The 13917-nt window shown below is 43.2% G+C and overlaps 2 non-coding genes across 2 annotated transcripts; both read left to right on the top strand.

The window, feature by feature from the left end:
* The first annotated feature begins 957 nt into the window (after window positions 1–957).
* trnaa-ugc (transfer RNA alanine (anticodon UGC)) lies at window positions 958–1029 on the top strand. Its single transcript has one exon. It is a non-coding gene; the product is annotated as a tRNA-Ala (tRNA).
* Window positions 1030–2347: 1318 nt separating this feature from the next.
* On the top strand, window positions 2348–2419 carry trnaa-cgc (transfer RNA alanine (anticodon CGC)). Its single transcript has one exon. It is a non-coding gene; the product is annotated as a tRNA-Ala (tRNA).
* The last annotated feature ends 11498 nt before the right edge of the window (window positions 2420–13917 follow it).

Raw genomic sequence — 13917 nt, 5'->3', positions numbered from 1 at the left:
GCTGAAGTACGATTGCTTTAACAAGGTTTCCTATTTTGTCTTTAATCTTTTTAACGTTGGCGGAAAGCTGACAAGACAATTGGTTCCCTGCCACCACTAAAATTTAACTGCTACCTGCTGGGGAGTGATACGGGAGATGGCAGAATAACTTGGGATTGCAGTCCTTGCACAGTTTTCAAACAGCTCTGGTTTCATGCTGGTGCTATCAATATAAGAACAACCTTGTACACCAACCAAACACTTGCTGACCTCAATCACTGCTGTGCAGACTACAGAGATTAAATAAGGACCTTTGAAGCACTGAGTGGTTTTATTTGCAAGTGCAAATTGAAAGGACAGTGGTATTATCTATTCCTGTTTGTACAACTTAATGCTTTTATTGTACGAGAAACATTAAGATTATACATTATATGTAAACAAATATTTAATACCCAAAGTGGAACACAATGTTAAGTAGTATTTCATTAATAATATGTTACATAGGTTTAGGATTAAAATAAAGTGTTTATTTAGCAGAGCCCCCTCGATCTTATTGCATTACGTTTTGTGACCAAGAATTTAGTTCGGAGTGTTTGGAGCCATTTGCTATAGGTATCATCAAATTTATTCAAAGGCTCTCCAGATGAAAGATATAAAGTAATAAACAGCTGTAGTTGCTTCAGGGGCTTGGGGCAATAGTTGGATTGCTTGGTGGACTGGTGGTTGGTTTGTGGCAGGGGGCTGGTTGGTGGGGGGTGGTTGATGGTGTGAGAGTTGAAATCATTAAACAACACTTTAGGCTGAACATCTTTGAGTGATATCTGGTCAGTTCCCACTTAAACTCTGGCCTCTCTTTCTTTAGCCTCCTACACTGTTCCAATGAAGCCCAAAAGTATTTTTCAGACATTGCTAAGATTTAATTTCTACTGATCTTGGTCTTTGAATAGCACTTAAACCATAATGTACTATATAATAAGAGGGGATGTAGCTCACTGGTAGAGTGCATGATTTGCATGTATGAGGTCCCAGGTTCAATCCCTGGCATCTCCACAGGTTGTACCTCTGTCTAAAATAAATAAGGGCTTGAAGTGGGATGTATTTTGTTTTCCTGAGTTTTTCTTTGTGGATAGTTTGAGACATTTTCTTTCAAATTCAAATCTGATTGAAACAATTGTGTAATAATGTTTGAAACCCCCCAAAAATATGTTTTCAAAGAAGCCTAGTGGGCTTTGAGAAGGTATAAGTATGATTTCAAATTTCTAACACCACTGTTCACTCTGAACAAGAAAACATCTTTCAGTTGACATTTTTTCCATAATTTTCTTTTAAAATGCTTCATACAAGTACATAGTTATAGGCTATTGATCTTAATGTGATAGAGTAGTAATGGTGCTACTTTTGAGAAATTTTGAATTTATTCAACAAAATTGGAAAATAATTGTAATCAAGTGTCAGATTTGTTGACAGAGAATAATAAATATATTTTTCCATTTGATGTTTATATAAAACCCGAAGACTGGAATACTTGGTGACACAAGGAACTGCAGATGCTGGAATCTTGCGTAAAACACAAAGTGCTGGAGTAACTCAGCGGGTCAGGCCTCAACTCTAGAGGACATAGATAGGTGAGGTTTCGGGTCGGGAGCCTTCTTCAGATACGTTAATGCAATTTTCTTTACATTAACAAATCTTGGCTTCATAAGTTCACAAGTTGTAGGGGAGGAATTAGGCCATTCAGCCCATTAAGTCTATTCCGCCATTCAATCATGGCTGATCTATCTTACCCTCTCAACCCCATTCTTCTGCCTTTTCCCCATAATCATTGACACCTTTACTAATCAAGAACCCATTAATCTCCACCTAAAAAAAACCCCAATTGACTTATCCTCCACAGCCCTCTGTGGCAATAAATTCCACACATTCACCACCCTCTGACTAAAGAAATTCCTCGTAATCTCATTTCTAACAATATGTTCTTTTATTCTGATAATGATCTCTGGTCCTAGACACTCCCACATAGTGGAACCATCCTCTCCACATCCACTCTATCCAGGTGTTTCACCATTCAATAAGTTTCAATGAGGTCCTCCCTCATCCTTCTAAACTCTAGTGCGTATAGGCCCAGTGCCGTCAAACGCTCAAAGGCTTGGTTGAGCATTTCTTGCTAAAATCAGTTGATAGTTTTGTGCAGTTTTCACTTTCAGAATATCAGATTCTGGACAATTTCCACTTAAACTGTGGCCTCTCTATCCTACACTGCTCCAATGAAGCCCCAAAGTATTTTTCAGCCATTGCTAAGATTTAATTTCTACTGATTCTGGCCTTCGAGTAGGACTTAAACAATTTTGTATGGTGTGTCATAACAGGAGGGGATGTAGCTCAGTGGTAGAGCGCATGCTTCGCATGTATGAGGTCCCGGGTTCAATCCCCGGCATCTCCATAGGTTTTACTTTGGCCGGCACAGTGGTGCAGCGGTTCATCCTGACTCGGGGTGCTGTTGGTGCAGAGTTTGTACCAGAGCTGGTTGCTCCGGTTGCCTCCCACATTCCAAAGATTTGCTTCAGTTCAATTGTAAATTATCCCTGGTTTATAGGATTGTTCGTGTACGGGGTGATCGCTTATTGGCAGGGACTCGTTGGGCTGAAGGGCCTGTTTCCATGCTGTATTTCTAAAGTCTAAAGATATACATAATCCTACTTGACAAATGACTCAGCAGCAGATTTCGGGCTGAAACTATCTGAATCCAACATTAACATGGTGTTAAACTGAGATTAACGCCAATCCATCATCATCATCCAAAAAGTCATCTAACCCCCCCCCCCCCCTCCCCCACCCCCACTGTTTCTGCTGGTGGAAACTTGATGGTTAAAAGTCAGGAGTTTATGTCACAGTTCTGATTCTGTAGACCACACTCATGAAAGTTGTAAATGTAGCCTTAAATATATTTCAAGTTATTATATTGTTGATATATAGGAATGCTCCTGCTCCAAACTACGCAGGACCTGGGCTCACATGGCCCAACCTTCTCCCAGCTTTGCTTCCTCCTGGGACAAGAGATACCGCAGGAGAGTTGCTGTCTTTTAGCACCGGAGACCCGGGTTCGATCCTGACTGCGGGTGCTATCTGTGTGGAGTTTGTACATTCTCAGGTATTTATTCACAAAATGCTGGAGTAACTCAGCAGGTCAGGCAGCATCTCGGGAGGGAATGAATGGGTGACGTTTCGGGTCGAGACCCTTCTTCAGACTGATGTCAGGGGGGCGGGACAAAGGAAGGATATAGGTGGAGACAGGAAGATAGAGGGAGATCTGGGAAGGAGGAGGGGAAGAGAGGGGCAGAGGAACTACCTAAAGTTGGAGAAGTCAATGTTCATACCACTGGGCTGCAAGCTGCCCAGGCGAAATATGAGGTGCTGTTCCTCCAATTTCCGGTGGGTCTCACTATGGCACTGGAGAAGGCCCATGACAGAAAGGTCAGACTGGGAATGGGAAGGGGAGTTGAAGTGCTCGGCCACCGGGAGATCAGTTTGGTCAATGTGGACCGAGCGCAGGTGTTGAGCGAAGTGATCGCCGAGCCTGCGCTTGGTTTCGCTGATGTAAATAAGTTGACATCTAGAGCAGCGGATGCAATAGATGAGGTTGGAGGAGGTGCAGGTGAACCTTTGTCTCACCTGGAAAGACTGTTTGGGTCCTTGGATGGAGTTGAGGGGGGAGGTAAAGGGACAGGTGTTGCATCTCGTGCGGTTGCAGGGGAAAGTGCCCGAGGATGGGGTGGTTTGGGTAGGAAGGGACGAGTGGACCAGGGAGTTACGGAGGGAACGGTCTCTGCGGAACGCAGAGAGGGGAGGGGATGGGAAGATATGGCCGGTGGTGGGGTTCCGTTGTAGGTGACGGAAATGTTGGCGGATGATATGTTGGATCCGCTGGCTGGTGGGGTGGAAGGTGAGAACGAGGGGGATTCTGTCCTTGTTACGAGTGGGGGAAGGGGAGGCAAGAGCGGAGCTGCGGGATGTAGAAGAGACCCTAGTGAGAGCCTCATCTATAATGGAGGAGGGGAAGCCCCGTTTCCTGAAGAATGAGGACATCTCTGACACCTGAGACACCTCATCCCGGGCGCAGATGCGGCGTAGACGGAGGAATTGGGAGTAGGGGATAGACTTTTTGCAGGGGACCGGGTGTGAAGAAGTGTAGTCCAGATAGCTGTGCGAGTCACCCGAAACGTCACCCATTCCTTCTCTCTTGAGATGCTGCTTGACCTGCTGAGTTACTCCAGCATTTTGTGAATAAATACCTTCGATTTGTACCAGCATCTGCAGTTATTTTCTTATTGTACATTCTCAGTGTGGGTTTCCCCCGGGTGCTCTGGTTCCCTCCCCCACTCCAAAGACATTGCTATTGAGGGCGTGCAGCGTAGGTTCACTAGGTTATTTCTCGGAATGGCGGGACTGTCGTATGTTGAAAGGCTGGAGCAATTAGGCTTGTATACACTGGAATTTAGAAGGATGAGGGGGGATCTTATTGAAACATATAAGATAATTAGGGGATTGGACACATTAGAGGCAGGAAACATGTTCCCAATGTTGGGGGAGTCCAGAACAAGGGGCCACATTTTAAGAATAAGGGGTAGGCCATTTAGAACGGAGATGAGGAAGAACTTTTTCAGTCAGAGAGTGGTGAAGGTGTGGAATTCTCTGCCTCAGAAGGCAGTGGAGGCCAGTTCGTTGGATGCTTTCAAGAGAGAGCTGGATAGAGCTCTTAAGGATAGCGGAGTGAGGAGGTATGGGGAGAAGGCAGGAACGGGGTACTGATTGAGAGTGATCAGCCATGATCGCATTGAATGGCGGTGCTGGCTCGAAGGGCTGAATGGCCTACTCCTGCACCTATTGTCTATTGTCTATTGACATACAAGTTTGTAGGTTAATCGGCTTTGGTAAAATTGTAAATAGTTCCCAGTATGTAGGATAGTGCTAGTGTATGGGGTGATCACTGGTCAGCATGGATTTGGTGAGCAGATGGGCCTGTTTCCATGCTGTATCTCTAAAGTCTAAAATCTACTCCAATAAAAGCCCCACGAAGATACTGCGTGAATTGAATTTCATGAAACCGTTTTAAGAATTGGTCGATTGGCACAATGGGATGGTGTTGCTGAGGAAGCTGCAAATTCACAGTTTCTTTCCTATTCATAATTTCATAATACAGGATGTATCTTGCATGTTATGCAGGTCTCTTATTTGATTATTGTGTGCTTAATATTTCCACACTCCCCGGTCAGATGGAAACTCCCATTAGACTTTGTCTATGAAGATCCAGTGGCAGAAGTGCAGTATGAAGGTAACTGCTTCCGCCATGGGCTGAGGGACAGTGACCTCATTTGGGCTGTGGTGAGCTGGGTGAGAAATTAACTTCCCTTTCCTTTCCTGTTCCACTTCCTCAAGAGCCTGCTGGAAGGTCACCGTGTCTCACTGTTTGCTGTTTTCACACCGAATCCTTCAGGGAAACCTTTGTCTGTTTTTTTTTTCCTTTTGTTCAAAAGCTCCTCAGTTCCCAAGATTCAAACCAGGAAACACAGCCTTTGGCACTGGAAAGGTAAACCCTAATAGACTATTAGAAAACAAGATAAATTGTGTCAGCAGTGTTTCTGAATACAATTATATGTAGAGAGAGAGAGAGGGTATATACTGTGTAGACCCTAGTTTGGACAGGAGAATAGGGCCAGGAGAGACAGATCAGCCATGATTGAATGGCGGAGTAGACTTGATGGACCGAATGGCCTAATTCTGCTCCTATCACTTATGATCTTATATTGATCATTAATATGAAGCATTATTACCAATAGCACTAGGATCCAATTGGACCACCTTATTTTGGGTTCCAAGTCACTGCCATTTCCAGCAATAGCTATATACGTTTAAACAAAATAAGAAACATTATTTTTTTGGAATAAGCAAGATTATTTTGTGGGATGAGAGGTGTTCACATTTACCTTGCAATGACCTGATTCCACCGCCTCCACCTCTCATCTTTGCTGGAGTAACGCGAGGAGACTATTGCCAAGGCAGACATTCTGAAATTCAATATGCTGTTCCCTGTGACATTTACCAGTGCCAAAAGCAATCCAAACCCCAGAAAACACAATTTGGTTTAGTTTATTGTCACATGCTGGGGTTCACAGTGAAAATCTTTTTGTTTTACACCAGTCAGTGTAAAGACAATACTTGGTTACAATTCAGCCATCCAGAGTGTACAGATACTGTACATAATCAAGAGAATAACGTTTAGGGCAAGATAAAGTCCAGTAAAGTCTGATTAAAGATAGTCCGAGGGTCTTCATTGAGATAGATAGTAGCTCAGGACCACTCTCTAGTTGTTGATAGAATAGTTTAGTTGCCTGATAACACCTGGGAAGAAACTGAATCTGGAGGTATGTATTTTTACACAGGGTTGAAGTTCAATTTTAGGTCGGTTTAGGGCACCATAGGGAAGATTTGGGGTTTGATAAACCTCCAGTTGTGACAGGGCTGGAAAACAAGATCATTCACATTCTTGCAATTTATTTGTTAAAAAAGTATCTGCATTTTTAAATCATGCAATAATAATATTTAAGAAAAAATGAAATAATAGACATGTAGAGTAAATGCCATTTTTTGAGTGAGTGGTACGGTTGGTGAGAGAGTAGTGGCTCATGTTGTGAGTGTTTAGACCTCAGTTGAAGTGAGAAAAGATTTGTCAATGGGTCACAAGCAAAATAAATTTGATCAACATCAATAAATCTATCTGGGATTTCGCACCAAATTGACAATCCTTCATTCACAAGCAAAAGCAAAACCATGAACATTTCACAGTCAAACAGCAGGGGGCACTTAATGCACATTGTTCAGAAAGATGAGAGCTGCTTTGGTCTTCACACGATTGTGACCTGGAAGTATTTCCTACTAGAGGACCAGTTTTTTCTGCAATTTAACAGCCTAGTTTGTTGATTGTGTTGCTGGGTTATTAATCCAGGAGATGTTGACTGTTAACCTGGAGACATGAAGTAGAAACCAACAACAGAAAATAAAGGCTGAAATTCAGTGAAATATATAAATCTGGAATATAAAGCAAATGTTCATAAGAGTGAGCATGAAATTACTGAATTGTTGTTAAAACTCATGTTGCTCATTGACAACCTTCTGCCGTTTTACCTGGTCTGGTCAGTCTGTGGCTCCACGCCCACAATAAAGTAGCTGAACAAACCACTTTGTTTCAGTGCAATGAGATGACCATTAAATGGATACATTGCCAGTAATACCCAAACGAATAAAACAGTTAACAGCATTCTTTAACACTGACATTCCAATGAAAAAGAATGTTACTTGTGTTTTTGTAAAACTCAACAATTTCTTCCCAGCTGTTATCAGGCAGGTGAGCCATCCTTACCAACAATTAGAAAGTGGTCCTGAACTGCTATTTACCTCAAGGAGACCCTCGGGCTATCTTTGATCATACTTTACTGGCTTTATCTTGCTCTAAACCTTATTCACGTTATTCCCTTTATCATGTATCTGTTCGCTGTGGATGGCTCAATTGTAGTCATATATTATCTTTCCACTGACTGGTTGGCGTGCCACAAAAGCTTTTCACTGTACCTCGGAACATGTGACAATAAACTAAGCTAAACTAAACTGAACAATACTTTGAAATGTTGCAGCTTTTTTCTGGCGGGGGAGGGGGGGGGGGGATTCGGGTGGATAGATATCGGCGTGGGCCTGTTGGTGGGCTCAGACACATCACTGCAATAAGCCGAAGTCTGAAGAAGCATCCTGACCGGAAACGTCGCCTCTCCATTCTCTCCACAGATGCTGAATTACTACAACCCTTTGAGTTTTGCTCATGATTCCAGCATCTGCAGTTCCTTGTGTCTCCACCTTACTGTAAGAAGCTGCTACCCAAGCATGATGCAAGTCGCTCAGAGACAATATAGACTTCAGGCCTTCCTTGTATGGTGCCTGGATGGTACCCACAGCTGGAATGGACTGCGGGACGTTTCAGTGCCTGGTGCGGCTCGGCCGCGGGACGTTTCAGTGCCCGGTGCGGCTCGGCCGCGGGACGTTTCGGTGCCCGGTTCGGCTCGGCCGCTGGACTTAACATCGCCCGGTGCGGCCGCGGGACGTTTCGGTGCCCGGGGCGGCTCGGCCGCGGGGCCTTCCATCCTCTTGCGGGGGCTGTGCGTGTCAGTTGCCTCGGTAGGGGTCGAGCTGCCTGTCCGTGGGTGCGGGGGGAAGAGAGGGGAAGTTTTGTTGCCTCCATCACAGTGAGGGGGTGTTTGGAGTCACTGTGATGGATGTTTGTGTTGGGGTCGGGTGTCCTGTGTTTTTTTCTTTTTGCTGTGTTTTGTGACTGCTGAAATTTCGTTCGGTGTTGTGCCGAATGACAATAAAGTGTTGTTATGTTATGTGTTATGTTATCATGATTGCGGAGTTGCAGAAACGCACTACATCACTTGACTCCTCTGCTAGAACTTTCATTTTTCTTTTCATTTACTGCAAGGAGATGGCGAATAGTGGACAAGTAATCCTGAGCAGGCTTGGCCCAATACTTACCACCCCTCAACAATAATCAGTCTTATGAAGTACCGCTTCATGTGTGTTAAGCCTTTCATAACATGATTACATTTCCTTTTCACTGGACACAAAATATATTTGGAAGTAGCGGCACAGGTAGATAGGTTATTCAAAAAGGCGTTCGGCACATTGGCCATTATTTATCAGCGTATTGAGTATAGACATTGGAAGGTCATGTTAGAGTTATATAAGACATTAGTAAGGCCATATTTAGAGCGTTGTGTTCAGTTTTGGTTACCCTATTATAGGAAACATGTTATCAAGCTGGAGAGGGTGCAAAGAAGATTTATGAGGATGTTGCCAGGACTCGAGGGTCTGAGCTGTAGGGAGGGCTTAAGCAGGTTGGACTTTATTCCCTGGAGCGCAGGAGGATGAGGGGTGATATTATAGAGGTGTACAAAATCATGAGAGGAATAGATTGGGTAACGCACAGAATCATTTGGTCAGAGTTTTGGAATCTAGAACTAGAGGATATAGGTTTAATGTGAGAGGAGAAGGATTTAATAGGAACCTGAGGGTTGATTTTTTTACACAAAGGGTGGTGGGTGTATGGAACAAGCTACCGGAGGAGGTAGTTGAAGCAGGTACTATTGCACTGTTTACTGTTTTACTGCAATTTACTGTTGGTAGGTTTGCTGTTAACTAACACCCTTGCATGCCACTTAATTATATTTAGTTTTTACTTTTTCGGTTAGAGATACAGCACGGAAATAGGGCCTTTGGCCCACCAAGTCCACGGCGAGCATCAATCACTTGTTCACACTAGTTCCGTGTTATCCCACTTTTGCATCCACTCCTTACACGCTAGTAGACGAAGAAGTTGTTTTATCCTAATTAGCCACAAGGCCTGCCCACATTTTACATCAAGACCTACAATATGTTGCATGTGAATATGAATGGAGAAATTCAGTTATGAATAACAGACTTATTGAAGTGGAAGCAACAAAGTTAATTAACACTGGTAACCTTTTGTCTATTGCGGCCTAATGTACACATTCCAACAGCTATAAAAAGTGAAGCTTATTCACATTTTTACAAGAATTAAAATGTATGTTGGCAGCAGGATATTGAGCAATTATACAGCATGGAGCAACTTTAAATTCATGTGACAATTTAATATTATGCTGGTAGGCAATGATATTAATAATTCATGCTTTAAAACACATATTTTGCATTATTTAGGCAGTATATTTTACTGAAGTTCAGATATATGAATGTTTCTACATCATACTAAGGGAATAGGTCTTTACTTAGTGCAATGGTGCAACAGAGGTGACAGTGAGTTGATGGCCCATTTTATACATGTGCCAACTTTTGAAATCAGCACACGACATTTGTTATTATTCATCTTGCGCCATTACATAAACATAAAATTAGCCTCAAGTAGTTTTCATTCATATTTAGTATGGTGCTGAATATGTAAAAAAAGTTCTCCTGTGAGGATTACACAGCAGAATTACATTGCCACATTGTTCAATGATGTAGGAACATGAAGCAAAATTACAAATGGCTTTATCATAGTAAATTCAACATGTGGGCTGTAGGGAACGTAATAAGTTTGCAAGATCATGTTATAGGAGCAGAATTAGGCTATTCGGCCCATCGTCTACTCCGCCAATCCATCACGTCGGATCTATTTTTCCCTCCCAACCCCATTTTCCTACCTTCTCCCTCTAACCCCTGACACCCTTACACATGAAGAATCTGTCATCTCCTCCTTAAAAATGTTCGTTGACTTGGCACAGCCGTCTGTGGCAATGAATTCCACAGATTCAACACCCTCTGATTAAAGAAATTCTTCCTCATCCTCTTTCTAACGGTATGTCCTTTTATTCTGAGGCTATGGCCTCTGGTCCTCAACTCTCCCACTCATGGCAACATCCTCTCCACATTCACTCTATCCAGGCCTTTCAATATTATGTAAGTTTCAATGATGTCCCCCCTTCAGGTAATCGAAACATAGAAACATAGAAAATAGGTGCAGGAGTAGGCCATTCGGCCCTTCGAGCCTGCACCGCCATTCAATATGATCATGGCTGATCATCCAACTCAGTATCCCGTACCTGCCCTCTCTCCATACCCCCTGATCCCTTTAGCCACAAGGGCCACATCTAACTCCCTCTTAAATATAGCCAATGAACTGGCCTCAACTACCTTCTGTGGCAGAGAATTCCACAGATTCACCACTCTCTGTGTGAAAAAAACCGTTCTCATCTCGGTCCTAAAAGACATCCCCCTTATCCTTAAACTGTGACCCCTTGTTCTGGACTTCCCCAACATCGGGAACAATCTTCCTGCATCTAGCCTGTCCAACCCCTTAAGAATTTTGTAAGTTTCTATAAGATCCCCCCTCAATCTTCTAAATTCCAGCGAGTACAAGCCGAGTCTATCCAGTCTTTCTTCATATGAAAGTCCTGCCATCCCAGGAATCAATCTGGTGAACTTTCTCTGTACTCCCTCTATGGCAAGAATGTCTTTCCTCAGATTAGGAGACCAGAACTGTACGCAATACTCCAGGTGTGGTCTCACCAATGCCCTGTACAACTGCAGCAGAACCTCCCTGCTCCTATACTCAAATCCCCTCGCTATGAATGCAAACATACCATTCGCTTTCTTCACTGCCTGCTGCACCTGCATGCCTACTTTCGATGACTGGTGTACCACGACACCCAGGTCTCGTTGCATCTCCCCTTCTCCTAATCGGCCACCATTCAGATAATAGTCTGCTTTCCTGTTCTTGCCACCAAAGTGGATAACCTCACATTTATCCACATTATACTGCATCTGCCATGCCTTTGCCCACTCATCTAACCTCTCCAAGTCACGTTGAGGTAATACCAGATGTAATACTTTGTTCCAGGTCAAAACGTGAAGCCGGTGCCATTTCATCTCCTGGGCCTCATTTTAATCGCAATGCCTGACTTGTGGTTCACTTTCACCAGGAACAATATGGCTGGTGGAGAGGAACAGCAACATGCCAGTGACCGGAGCAGATAGAAAAGGTACAGTTCAGACTCACCACAATGTTGCTGATGGGAAGGGGTTACAGGCTTGAAATCAGACTTGGGTTTGGGAAATATAATTTTGAATAATTTTATTAAACTCTGATCTTGTAAAAGTCGCAAACATAATGGTAGGGAAAATTGTGATAAATTGTTTCTATTTGTTGGATCATGAGCAGTTTACAAATCTGTTAAAATTAAACACTGCAGCCTTGCACTGTGATTTAAAATTCATGTTTTCTTTCATTGTACACGCTGCTGTTTAGAAGTGGTTTGAACTTATTGTCTTGTCATGATCAGAGCTGAATGGCGTTATGGGACATGACACGAATGGCTATTTTCACAGTCAATAGCAGGACCGGTTATTATAACTCATTTGTCAAAAAGACACATAATATGTTCAAGGACTTTTCTGGGTTGGCTGGTGGACTTTAATGATATTTAACTCAAGCAATTTGCACAGTGAGTGTTCAGGAAACCTTCACAGTGGTCACACTGAGTTGGAAATTGAATTACCAATTGCCCAGATAGACAATAGGTGCAGGAGTAGGCCATTCGGCCCTTCGAGCCAGCACCACCTTACCACACTCTCTATATTTGTTCAACCACTAAAGGTACACTCAAGGGGCCACTCACAGGTAGATAGGGTGGTCAGAAAGGCTTTCAGCACAATGGTCTTCATCAGTCAGAGTACTGAGTCTAGGAGTTGGGAGCTCATGCTGCAGTTATATAAGACCTTGGTGAGGCCACATTTAGAACATTTTATAGGAAAAAAAACTGCAGATGCTGGTTTAAATCGAAGGTAGACACAAAATGCTGGAGTAATTCAGCGGGTCAGGCAGCATCTCGGGAGAGAAGGAATGGATGACGTTTCAGGTCGCGACCCTTCTCGACCCGAAACGTCACCCATTCCTTCTCTCCCGAGATGCTGCCTGACCCGTTGAGTTACTCCAGCATTTTGTGAATATTTAGAACATTGTGTTCATAGGAATGATATTGTCAAGCTGGAAAGGGTGCAGAGAAGATTTATGAGGATGTTGCCAGGACTCGGGGGCCTGAGCTACAGGGAGAGGTCGATTAGGTAAAAGCACAAAGTCTCTTGCCCAGAGTAGGGGAATCGATAACCAGAGGACACAGGTTTAAGCACCAAAATGTGGCGGCACTTGTGTACTGCCTAGGTGTGGTTTGCTATATAAATTTACCAGGTTGTATGCAAAACAAAGCATGTCACTGTACCTGGGTACATGTGACAATAAAGTATCATTGAAAGTATCATTAAATTTATATCTGGGAGGACCAGGAAACAAGGGTGTTGAAATTTTGTTGCAACTATACAAAACTTTAGTTGGATAATAACTATTCTGGGCATGGGTACACAAGAAAGATGAATTGAAGTGGAAAACTGTTTTATCAGATTCATATCCAAATCAGGGTTAAGTTACCAGGTGAAGTTACACAATTTGTTCAGATATTCCCATCATCCTAAAAGACTACATGGTGAATTGATTAAACTTTTCATGCTATTAAGAGGAACTGCAGAGGTAAAAGGATGAATTCTGCTGATTCGGTATGTCAACAAATACTCTCTTGAACTTCAAAGGTAGACACAAAATGCTGGAGTAACTCAGCGGGACAGGCAGCATCTCTGGGGAGAAGGAATGGGTGATGTTTTGGGTCGAGACCCATCTTCAGACATCAGTATTTTCAGACTCCAGCATTTTGTGTCTACCTTCGATTTAAACCAGCATCTGCAGTTCTTTCCTACACTCACTTGAACTTCTACAGGTGTGCGGTAGAGAGCATATTGACTGCTTGCATCAGAGCCTGGTTCTGCAATTCAAACGCCCAGGAATGAAGGAGATTACAAAAAGTGGTGCTGACCTCCCCACCATCGAAGGGATCCAGAGGAGGCGTTGCCTCAAAAAGGCAGCTAGCATCAATCATAAAGGGGAAGAAAGTATGGGAACCTGAAAACTGTAACGTCCAGGTTCAGGAACAGCTTCTTCCCAACAACCAGGCTACTGAACACCACAAGCTCTAACTAAACAGAACTATGAACTGCCTGGGTTGCACTCGGGATTTTGGGCCTTTTTTTTGTTTCAGCACTAAATAAGGTTTTTTTATTTCATGAACTTCTTTTTAGTTTGTTTGTTTACAATACGATTCACTTGAGTACTGTGTTTACAAACTGTTGTGCTACTGCCGCAAGTAAGAACTTCATTGTTCTTTAGACTTTATGTTAGACTTTTGACTTTTGAGATACAGCACAGAAACAGGCCCTTTGGCCCATCGAGTTCATGCCAACCAGCGATCCCCATACACTTGTACTATCCTACAC

This window comes from Rhinoraja longicauda, chromosome 8 (genome assembly GCF_053455715.1).
Source record: "Rhinoraja longicauda isolate Sanriku21f chromosome 8, sRhiLon1.1, whole genome shotgun sequence".
Taxonomy (NCBI): domain Eukaryota; kingdom Metazoa; phylum Chordata; class Chondrichthyes; order Rajiformes; family Arhynchobatidae; genus Rhinoraja; species Rhinoraja longicauda.
Note: the sequence above shows the minus strand (reverse complement) of the source record. Positions and strands in the feature narration are given on the sequence as shown.